This window comes from Poecilia formosa, unplaced genomic scaffold, assembly GCF_000485575.1.
Source record: "Poecilia formosa unplaced genomic scaffold, Poecilia_formosa-5.1.2 Scaffold46, whole genome shotgun sequence".
Taxonomy (NCBI): domain Eukaryota; kingdom Metazoa; phylum Chordata; class Actinopteri; order Cyprinodontiformes; family Poeciliidae; genus Poecilia; species Poecilia formosa.
Genome location: NW_006799985.1, coordinates 1,567,847 through 1,579,184, shown reverse-complemented (window position 1 = coordinate 1,579,184; position 11,338 = coordinate 1,567,847). Strand labels below are relative to the sequence as shown.

Here is an 11,338-nt window from a genome sequence, read left to right as displayed (position 1 = left end):
TTTACTTTCCAGGTGATATTTTCTTTAACAACATGATCTGTCATGTTGTTAAAGAATTTTATACAATCCTGCTGGGTCCTTGAGCAGCTATTGGACTCCATAACCATCAGTGCTCCCAACAAACTCATTAAGTGTTTACATCCCTACTGGTATTTGCAGAGTTTAAATTATTTTAAAATAACATTGCACATTTGTTTTTCTGCACCATTTTAATTTTTCATAAATTGTAAATAGTCTGTTGTCTTCAAATAAATCATACCACTCAGTTGCACATCTCTTGGATCAGAGTACTCTATTTCTGATAACTGCACAGTGTTCATGTTATAATACTGTATAGCATGCTATTGTAACCCATACACCAAGAGTGCGTGATTACTAAGAGATTAACGCTACAAGAGGCGGTGTGTTTTATTCTCGGCAGCACCAGTAGGGGGCAGTCTTTATCTTCAGCTTGTGTGTGTGTATGTTGGAGAAGCGCGTGAAGTAGAGAGAAAGAAACGCACGTACAAAATTATTGATAAAAAAGGAGAGAAGTGAGGATAAAGTGTGGGAAGTGAGTGCCGTATGTTGGGATATCGCTGAGTGAACCGCGGACATTGACGGAGCTGGATAAATGTTTACTCTGGTGAGTAATATCGGTAAAAGAAGCTAACAGCTAGCAAAGCTATCGGTGTAGGACAGTTGGTTAGCGAATTGACTAATAATTGGCTTCATCTAGCATAGTAAAAAGTTAGTTAATGCCAGTAAACCAGTCGCAGTATTTTTGGAGACTTTTAGAGTTTAAGTATGTTATCCAGTAAAATATTGTAATGACGCCAGCACACCACACATGTAGTCCCGCCAAATGGGTTTATTAGTAATTAGAAACGAGTCGCTATTTCTGAGGCCGCAGCTGACACCTCCAACAAACCGTTGCTTTCCCCGAACGAGCTTCCTGCTAACACCCCCGAACTCCCTCCTCTTCCGGCCCTGTCCTCCCCTGATCCCCCGCCCACATGACATGTCTGTCACATGTGAGTGGGAGTCAGCAGAGTCAGACAGGGGAAGCCTATAACTTTATACACACAACAATAAAGATCACAATGTAACATGCAACAAATACACATAACCATATGGACACCAGCAGAACTAAAGCACAGAATCGTTACAATATGTTTATTGGTTAATATTAAAATTGTTAAAAGTTAATATTTGATAGAGATTTAACTGTTTAATCTAAAGCATGTTGTAATTTCATGATAGGTGAAATTTGATATAACTGTCTAAAACATACATGGAGAGGTTGTCTCTACTTTCATGTTAAAAAGCTAAGCATTGTGGAATAATTCATGATATTTCAATGCTATGAAACATACCGGAAATGGCCTGCATTGTACCATACTCCACTGAAAAGAGAGAAGTGTCGAGTTGAACCAGGCGAATGTTAATTTAATATTTGGAAGGGAGTGAACGTCTTTGTTCACCTCCTTTGCTGTTATTGCTAAAACTACAGGCAGACTACAATCTTTACCTGAAAACAACTAGCTCTTCCATTTGTGACCATGTACAAATGATTTTTTTTAAAAAATGATTTCTGTACAGCTTTGGTGGTTCATGTTATTGAGATACTGCAACACACCAAAACTGGAGCAATTTTGAGTTCATCAGAAGGACAACACATCGAAATCCAAATGTAGGACTTTCCTAAAATAAATACTGTTATACTTTTAGATAGAATGTTAATTATAACTATAATTAGTTTTTTTTCTTCTAAAAAACCCTTTGTCAATTTAGCTTTGAGCACAAAGATTGGCTTGTTCCTAAGTGTTGCTCTCAGCTTGAAACCCTTCCAGAGCTATCATCTCAAGGGATGTTTATCACATAGCTGAGGGGTTGGATCCCTCTTACTGCTGAGGGAAAGACCCCGTTGTTAAGTAAGTGGATGGATCCTGGGTACCTCCAACTAATAATGTGGCATCACTTCCAGGAGCACAAAGCAGTCCCCTGAATACCAACAGGATGCTGCTGGGTCCTTAAAGGCACGCAACCACCAGCAGACAAGCGGTGCCAATTAGCACAGGGCCCCTACTCATCAGCCATGTGTTCAGATTTGATTAGAAAAAAAACATTCACCGCATCAGAAGACAAAACCGTCCCCTTGGGCACTTCACTTCCTCTCATATCCTTATTTGCACCATTAAAAGGGACTTTATTATGATGCTAACTGTGAGACCACTTTGCAGAGTGTTGTGGGGAAGAATGGAAGCAAACTAGTTACTGTATTGCATCTTTGTTTCCATCCACAGAGGGACTCTACCAGATGACCTGAATAAAAATCATGCTCTCTGTCTGGCCTCCTTGAACACTATCTGAAGAGGGTAGGAACTGAGAATCATCCTGTTTTTAATGGCTACTTTTTTGCTGGCATTTGCAAAGTGTGCAAATGAATAGAAGTCTCTTGTGCTCCCAAAAGGTGTGGCATTGTGCTACTGATGGCGCAGCTGCCTTTCAGAGTTCAGGAAACATCACCTGGTAAGCTGGTCCACACAATATTATTTATACTCTTTTTACATTACTTTCAGATTCCTAACAAGTTCCTTCTTTTTGTTAGCTATATTGTCTCTGCCTGATGTAGGAAACAATAGACGCAATGAGCTTTCCCTCAAGTCCTCAAAAAAAAATTTGGTCTTTAATAAGAGTATGTTTTAAGTCACATTCTCTCACATTTGCAGTTATTAATCTTGTTTCAAGATCAGTTTTTGTTTCACTTCAGATACATTTATTATATGTTTATTTCAGAAATAATATTTTCAGTGACAATACGTTCTTCAATACCAATGTTTCTTTTCAGTATCTTTTTAAGCTGTCATCTTTTTTAGAGCTGGAGTTTTAAATATGACTCCATTATACACAAAGAGGCTGAATGTTAATTTCTTATTACACAACAGCTCAGTGAGTGTCTATGAACAGCAAACTCTTGGAGAAATCTTTTGGAAAAAGAGCATCTCTACAGAATAATACTGCCACCATCGTGTTTCAAAGTGACGTTTTTGCCACATTTGAACTAAGTGACTCCATGTTTCTATTTTTCCAACAATGACTTTCTCCTTGGCTTTCTTGCATAAAGGCTATAGTTTGGGGAATTATTGAAACTACTAGTTGCTTTGTTGACAGATTCTCCTACCTCCATTACTTTTTTCTAAGTTTGGCATAATGTTTTAAAACCTAACCCTGCCAATATGAGCTTTTCCCCGCTTGGTCTTCATGATGTCATTTGTTCTCTAACACATCTGAGAGGTCTTCACAGAACAGCTGTATTTACATATTAAATTACACACAGATGCTTTTTGTTTTCCAGTTAGGTGACTTCTGAAAGCATTTGGTTAAACACTTTTATTGAGAGGTATCAGAGTAACTGGCTTAACAAATATGCATGTCTTGTTTAATTTTAGGAAAGCCTTGTACAATCTCCCCTCCATTTCTCAATTATGCCCTGCTTTGTGTTGTCATATCATATAAAATCCCAATAAAATAAAAAAAGCAACAAAATTGATCCTCAATGCTTTGATTTTTTTTTTATATTTGTGTTAAGATGTTTTGATTCTGGTTGCTTTTCATATGATGTAAGACCTTTTTATGCTGCTTATCTTTTTCAGTTCAGCAAATTCTTTGTTCATCAAATCAGTCATCACAAAGTGAGCCCTGTGCCCTCATTTGACCCTGCTATTTTTTATAAAAGGTATTCAAAGTGCTTTGCGCTAATCTGATGAAATGTGTTTAACATTGTTTGTACACTTCTTCAGAGGCAGCGGCTTTATTACAGGCAAAGCCAACAGAAGGCATGGCATAAGAATGCTGACAGGAATATTAAACGAGGCAGCCTGAGCAATATAGAATATAAATGAGCTTATTTTACACTGCAGAGCTCTGCAAACCAACAAACAGACTTCTCTATTTGTAATAAATCATTCCCATTCAGATGGCCTCCACTCTTAAGGCATTGTTTAATATTATCTGCAAAGAGGGGAGAAATAAATTGGTTTACATTGCAAAAAAAAGGTGCTGTGGTCGGAAAGCATCGCATGATGATGAAAGATGGAATATACTTGACTTATTGACGATAATGAACGTGCAAAAGAATGTTGCGTAGGGGGTTGGCATGTGGGAGCAATATTCATATTCTGCAGAGAAATCCCAAGTAAGCAGTAAATGTAGCAGAGTAAGATTTTCTGAAATAGTATTTAAGTCCCTGTGCACCACTTTCAATAGAACATAAAATGTAATTCAATGCCTACACACCAACCTACTATCCTGCCTGTGCATTGAAGAGATACATATTTTGTCAGAATGGTGCAGAGTAAATATGAAATGACAATTACTTTGCTGAAGAAACATCCCTTTGCATCATTCATGTTCTAGGCATTGTGCCATAGAAAACCTTCAATGGCTGTTTCTTTTCTCGATTTGGAGACACAAAAGAAAATGCTCAAAACATACAGGTACAATTAAGTGAACTGAATATTATACTTTGGCTTTTCTTCAGCAAGATCCAAGATCAACAATGACAAAAGGGCATCAAAGGAAAGAAAACAGCATTTTTGCTCCGCTGCCTGAGAACATTTAGAAACACTCCTCCATGTCAAATGTGTTGCAGCATTCCCAAAATGAGTGCATTGTGGCAAAGCCGTTCCCAGCAGAACAGTTACATAAGCGAGGCAGCTACTGAGTACAAAGATGTACAAACTTTAAATATGAATTCAAGAACTATATGATTTTCACGGCTCTGTATGACAGGAGCTGATATATGAATCTGTGCAGAATCAATCTGAAGCTTTGGACAGTCGAATGTGAAAAGTGTGGGGGGGGAATGGAAATTTTGATATTCAAGCATACATATAAAATGCTAAAACTTGGATTCTACCTGCAATATTGGTTATTAGCAGTTTTTTTTCCCCATTTAATCTACAACTCTGAACCTGCAAAAATACATTATATTACATATTGGATGTAATGTGGTTTTTCTGGCAGTATTTGATTGACAAGAAAGGTGTGCGAGGGAGAGTGTGTTACATGTATTTCTTTTTACAAGTTCAGATTCTCACTATTATATAGTGCGGAATGAAAATTACCTTCAAGCAGCAATTTCTTCATTGAACTGTTGCAAGAATCATTACATGTACAAACCTCCATCTTTGGAGCTTGGCCCATTATTCTCTCTTATTGCTCTTTTCCCATATCTCCTCATATGCAGTACAGGCCTCTAACATTTCAGTATTTAGAGATAGGGAGGCACTGGGATCCCTTCTGATCAGATAACATCAGGATACTCTGTTAAAGACTGGACAGCATGCGCTACTGTAGCTTCTTTGGGGCTGAACTATCGTTTCAGGTTGGGGTGATTCTAGCTTGTTTTATCAGATCATTATCTTGTTGGTCATCCTTAAACATCTGTCATATCTTTATTTTTAGAAGCACATATATGACAACCTGATAATATGGAGCATGCGGTGCCAATAGTAGAGAAGTTAAATAGAACGGACATGCTAAAAAGAGAAAAACTTGATTTGGCTACTGCAATGACTTGGCTTAAAGATGTCAAAAACACTCTTTTCTGCTGAATTATTCCAGTACTTTATCTTTGACTATAAAAACAAAACCCTAAAAGCAAAAGAACTGTTGGCCCAGTGGCTGAAGACTTAGCTCTGTTGCAGTCCTGACATTGAGAGCTACCAACCTGCAGCTTTTAGATGCATCCCTTCTCCAACAGACCTGGACCAAAGGAATTGCTTCTTACCAGGGCTCTGCAGAGCTGAAGAAATGCTGATGAGGAAATTGAGCTGTCTGATTCAAGGGTGTAGGAGCAAAGATACACCTGAAGATGCAGGTTGGTAGCTTTCGAGGACTAGACTTGGACATCTCTGTTCTAAATTAAAGTTGTTTCACATGATACATGGTCAAACATGGGTACAATATTGGGAGATTGGTATAAATTTTGGGTTAACAGTACAGATACAGGACAATAAATGAGAAATTTCAATACTTGATTTAAATTTTTTGATTGTCCATTACATGATGGTATTTTAAGGCATGTGTATGATTTTTTTTCAATATATTTTTTTCTTTTAGTCTTCATAGTTCACCACTGTTACAGTGGTGATGGACAGAATGGCCAAGGGTTTTAAAAGCACTCTGTGTATGCGATTTACCACAGTATCAAACAAGAGTCTGTGATTAAAACTGTTAAACACTAAAATTCAGGCTGGATTCAGATATTACTTCTCTGGTTCTGACCACCGTCATTATAAACATAAAAAGGAAAGGTTCCTGTAAAAGATTGCCTTTTCATACCTTTTGTTTTGTTTTTTTCTAAGCTTTTGATATTTTCATTATCCTTTGGGAAAAAGCTTCTTCAGTGGAGAGACTGTTTTTAGTGAAAGAGGGGAAAGTTGCCCTTTCTACCAGATGCATGGATGATTTTTGTCGCAAAAGTGCTTATTATACCCTTTTGCTGTGTCATTAATAGGAGGGCACACATCTGTTTGACATATTCTCATTACAAAGATCGATTTTAGCAAAGAAAATTATCTGATTTCGGCGTGGAGCCATAAAGAGTGACGGGCTTCAAGACAGCAGTTACAAACACCATTTAATTCATAAAGTATTTCATTTGCAATATATGAATCAAGTCCTAAAAGCTCTTTGAATTGCCTTGTTGCTGAAAATGTGCTATATGAATAAAATTACCTTACCTTACCTTAAATTGAATGTTAACAGCTACATAAAACTGAATTATGGAAACTGCTACAAAGCAAGGAGCCTCCTTAGAAGACAAATCTTCTGAAATATTCTTTATTCTTTATCATTATTGCTTTCCAGTGTGAATCTGGGTGCTTTGATTTGCTTGTCAGTTTGTTGCTGATACATACAAATTTCCCTACAGATGTACAAATAAAAAAACTTGTTCTATTCTTTGAACAAGTATAAAGGCTGCTCTTATCCGAGCTTAATATTCCCTAAAAATCAATATTAAATGGTTTTATGCAAAGGTTTGGTGCGATATATGTCCTTGTCTTTTTCTTAGGAGTAAAACCCCTAATTAAGTCTGCACTAAAACCAAGGGACTTAAAGAAAATTATTCTTTACCAGAACATTAATCATAAAAAAAAATTAATGGATATCAAATATTTAATATAGTAGAATGTACAGCTTGTATTACCAAGGATTTTTTTTTTTTGCCAAATTGATCTTGTAGAGGAAAATCCATAATTAAAATTATGCTAGCAAGGACAAATCATTAAGATTTCTTTTCACCTTCATGCTTCAGGAAAAAGAAATATACACCCTGCCAGTGATGTATAGGCTATTAGAGGCAGAAATAAATTATTACTGTCTCATGTAAAAATGGCTGCCTGATTACGTTAGCAAAAGAAAATTAGGTGAGGATTTTTGTGTAACTGAATCTCAGACGTTCAAAATAGGGAAATTAATGACAGTAGTACGGTAACTTTTCTAACCCTAAGATGATGCACACTACATGTAACCTTTCTATCTGTATGTAAAAGGCTTTTGCACTGTGTGCATGTCTATTACCATAAGCATCTGAGTTTGACCATGTTGTCAGTCAAATATTTTTACATGCATCTGGTGAAAACTGTCAAACTAAACTTTTATGCTGTAACATCATATTTTTCAAAGTATTTTCACTTTCATTGTTTTAACATGATTAAGTAAGCAGAAAACCAAAAGTACAGAGTGAACATCTCTGCACACAATGAGATGCAGATTCAGAACAGTGTAGCGCACAGCAAAGACTCTCCAAACAGGATAGAAAGCTTTTTGTTTAAAATCAAACAGGTTGTTGTGTCAGTCAAAGCATAAGGTGGCAACTGTGTTATACAAATTAGGATTCAAATTTGATATTGTGATCAATAAGAACATCACTTATCAGAAGCAAACAATCATAAACTAACTATGTCCAACTTTTTCAAGATTTCAGATCATTTTCTACTTCCTTTTTGCAAAAGAACACACAACTGATTATGTATTTATTACTTCAGGTCCATTGGTGGAAATGGTGATTTCCCTGAAACCTGTTCTCTGCACTGGATCAAAGTCGTTAATGGAAATATTACTAATATTCCCGGAATGGTTCACTACTTTTACTGAAATTACCCCTAAAATCTCATATAACGGAGTCAAATAAATGACTGGTGAGAAGACCTACCAATAGTTTGACACTGAAATCCTCTTCACAGCAAAAGTGGCAAAAGTAATGATATTTAAACACGCACAGAGGAGTGAAAGAAAATATGTGTGCTCACTGAGAAATCATCTCCCTTCCTGGCACTGTGATGTGGACTGAGGCCATTCCCTTCAGGACGAATTCCTCCATTCATCCACACATACCTCCCCCTCTATCTTAGCAGCTCTGCTCAGTCTTTGATCTGCTTATGTTCTCTTGAAAGGGTGAAAGACTTCAAACAGAAATGGCCATGATTTGAGTGTGACTTTCATATGAAATGCTACTTTTTTTTCTGCTACCCCATTGATTTGACAAAAGTAGTCAATATTCTTCAATAATGTACAGTTTTTCTTATTTTTGATTCTCTGTTTTGGTACCATTTGCTTCATAGATCATAGAAAATGGAGTTGTTTTCCTCTAAGGACTGGGGACATATCTTACAAAAATTAACAGCATTATCCCATGCAAGATCTGAATTAGTGTTTAGAAGCAAACTGTTTGGACCTCATTGTTCATGCTGCAGTGTTAGCTCACTTTAAATGTAAGATTCTAGCATTTATTCAGCTTTGAACTTGGCAAGGTTTAACAAATTACTTTTTTATAGGTTTTTTTTTATTTCCTGCTTCTTTCCTAAAGCTCTTCAAACCCTTATATGCATGCAGTATTTCTTTCTCATATCATCCTCACAGTAACACACTGAAGGCAATCTTGTGTCTTGCCTGAGGACACTTGTATTAAAGAAAACAAATGAAAGATTTTATGTTTCCTTATCATTTTCTGGAAATGGAAGTGAAGAGTTATGGCAGAGATTTTTAAAGGAAATCCAACGTTTTGGTTCTTGGATTTTCTTTTCTGTTGGGAATTTTAATTCTTCCGCACATAACCATAATGAGCATGCTTGTGAGCAAGCAGTTCTACCACAAAAAAATGCAGCTTGGATGAAACAACCACAGGTTTTAAAAGAGACACACTTCATGGATAAGTGTTGGGTAGAGCAAAGTGACTCATTTTACCCCATAACTGTTCTGAAGATGTGTGGGCTAAGGTCGATAAAAATCAGCTGTTGATTTGTTTATATGTAGTCTTGCAATTCCAGCCGGGTATTCATAAGACCTCAAAAAAAGATGATGACAGTATGAGGGAAAAAACTGTAATAACTCTTGTATGAACAACTAGGGAAAATATCCATTGTGGCAGCGTGTTTCCTTCAAGATTGTGAGCCCAAAGAATAAGAGAAACATTGTTTCTGAATAAGAACGGTTTCTGTTTTTAGTATGACCAAGTTAAAATAAGTTGACTATTTTTACCCTTATCTGAAACCTGGAACACCAAGTAAGGACTGCTGGCATAGACAGTGCCAGCTCTGGGTTTTAATATGTTTTATTCTATTATTCGTCTTTAAATAGAACTCGGCTGTATATCCTAATTAAATGTGCAGAGTGTGCAGTCTATTTGTTCTGTGGGTGCTACAATATTCACTTTTAGTACATTTGTTTGGCCCTATATTATTGAAGCTGACTAACCACATTAATCAGTAATTTATCGTTTATTAACAAACCAAACTAAATGCACTTGAATTCTGTTTATGTCCATGTAATTTGAATGTAGTGAGAACGTAGCTGCTCTGAGTGATGAATTTACCAGATAAATTTGCACAGGATTAATCTCAACAATGTATGTTGCACCAGGCTGCTGAGTAACAGAGGTAATCAAAAAGCATAATCTATTAAGAATTTATATTTTCTTAGATAGTGTTGTAATCTAGTGCTTATTTAGCTGAAATTAGTCAGCATGCATTTAAATGTTTAAATATCAATTTAAAACTGCTTTAAAATATTCTAATTTGTACACTTTTAAATCAAAATGTTCAAAGGTCCATCCTATGAGTTGCATTATATCTGAAGGTAACAGCAGAAATAAATTATATGGAGATATTTATGTCAATGCTGAAAATTAACCCTGGAAAAAACCCCTGCTCTTTACTAATATTGTTTGAGTTAAATTTTTGTCTGAATTTGGGGAATTTTGTGCTTTTATTTTCTGTTCCTTCTACTATCTACAGTAAAACAAATATTTAATAGTTTAAATAATTAAGATAATGGCTGATACAGAATGACAGGTGGATACAATGTAAAGAAGAGAACTTGGATGACTAGTGGAGGCTCTGAATTTTACTTCATTAAAATACTCAAACCAAATGTCCTCTAATGTACAGTGTATATGCTTTGCAACTGCAGTTTGGCACTTAAATAAGAAACATAGCACATGTGCACCCATGTATTTTTCAAATGACCCATGAAATAGTAAAAATCCAGACAGGAGGCTACCAGATTTTGAAGAGTTGTGCCAGGATCCCTTATGAAAGTCCAGTTGCTTTCATGTTTCATACATTTGATAAAGGATGTAGTCATTCATCAAAGCCCTGCTTTTTTGACAAACAGCCTATCTGCAGTGTCAATGCAGATACCAACTGAGCATGACATAGTGAGGATGATGGAGTGTCCCCTTGTCTGACAAATGAAGAATAGTAGCAAGTGTAGAAAAGCTACATCTGATCAACTCAACTATTGTGCTCAAATAAATGCATCAAAAATGAAAATTAATTCATAATCACATGAACAAACAGGACGTTCTTTGATATTTTTCAAGTTGAGAAGACACAAGCAAAGGGGCATACGGTATGATTCAGTAACTGAATTGTATTACTCTCCTTCATTCCTCCATTTTATTTCAGATTCAAAAGGATTACTTCTGTAAAGAAATCCCGACATTTTGGTGATCAGCATGTGGCACTTTTATTTTTTTAAGACAGTTGGAGAAAAAAAAAATAATTTGCCTGCTAACACTCCCTCTCAAATACACATGAATTTATGAACACAAGATTTCAACCTCGCTAAGCTAGTAACACTCCATAAACTAAGAAAGAGATAATAGAATGATCAAACTAAACCACTGAAAGTATAAGCATTGAAAATATGAAAATATGTAAAACTAGAAGGAAGGTATTTTATTCGGTTTGGCACGCTACTTTTTGAACTGCAGTTAAAAGGGAAAAAAAGAAAAAAATATTCTGGGAGTCACTGTAAATTAAAGCAGTAAAAAGTTATACTTTTCAAA

The 11,338-nt window shown here is 36.0% G+C and overlaps 1 long non-coding RNA gene across 1 annotated transcript; it reads left to right on the top strand.

Moving 5' to 3' along the window:
• The first annotated feature begins 458 nt into the window (after positions 1-458).
• LOC103138082 (uncharacterized) lies at positions 459-3,460 on the top strand. Its single transcript, XR_476210.2, has 4 exons — positions 459-625; positions 2,286-2,357; positions 2,453-2,511; positions 2,928-3,460. It is a non-coding gene; the product is annotated as an uncharacterized LOC103138082 (long non-coding RNA).
• The last annotated feature ends 7,878 nt before the right edge of the window (positions 3,461-11,338 follow it).